Raw genomic sequence first — 957 nt, 5'->3', positions numbered from 1 at the left:
GGTTGGTGAAATATGGATTGTCAATTACGGCATTTGCTTGTTCTATAGTTGAGCAGCGGATTTTGGAGACCCTTTTGCCTGGGAAGAGTCGCCTTGTATTGAGGTTTTTTCCGTTGGAGTCTATAATCAGGACTATATCAGGACATGTTGGTTGGCTGCTCCTATGGGAGCTTCTGTTTGCGTTCTTCTTGTTGCTCTTTCCTGTTGTTGTGGTCTGCTCTTGTTCTAGACGTGGGGTACTAGTGCTGAAAGTTTCATGCCTTAACGCACAAGACAAAAGCCTCTGCTAACCTAGAATCACAAGAAAATGTGGTTTGGGATTCTGTTATGTGGAGCAATTAAAGGGTTACCTTAATAATGGCAATATTTTTTACAAAGCACAGCATCTGTATGACTGTACAGGGTAAGCCAAAGTTTCTTTCTTGTACCCTTTTGTCTTTTTTATCTTCTCCTGTTCATTTCTGCATTCAGCTTCATAGAGCTAAATGTGAGGTCCTATCCTATTTGCAAAAACTACATTTCCCAGCAACACCCTGCTTCATCTCGGTGCTGCAGGCCTCTCCCTCTGCTATCCTGTATCCTCCCTGTTACATATACTGTAGAGCTTAACATGGGTAATTTTCATTTCTATGGATGCTGACCATTGATCATTTTGAATGCAGTGACTGTGACCCATTATTTGACTAATATTCAATACTACTTACAAAATCCACATTTCATTAGTGGTTCATGGTGATCTTCAGAGCTTAAACATGCTATTTCCTGCGTGTATAGCACAGAATATCTGAACTGTGAAATTAACAGAGGGCATGGCAATAAGGATGCTCTGAGAGTGTCAATGTTTTATTAAACAGGGTCATAGGTGCATCAGTTGTTCATGAATTAGTGTCATTAGGTGGAAATGTAACTGAAATCAGTGTATTTTCATCATCATAGCATATCTGAAATGTGTTACAG

This window comes from Ranitomeya variabilis, chromosome 4 (assembly GCF_051348905.1).
Source record: "Ranitomeya variabilis isolate aRanVar5 chromosome 4, aRanVar5.hap1, whole genome shotgun sequence".
NCBI classification, from domain to species: Eukaryota; Metazoa; Chordata; class Amphibia; order Anura; family Dendrobatidae; genus Ranitomeya; species Ranitomeya variabilis.
Note: the sequence above shows the minus strand (reverse complement) of the source record.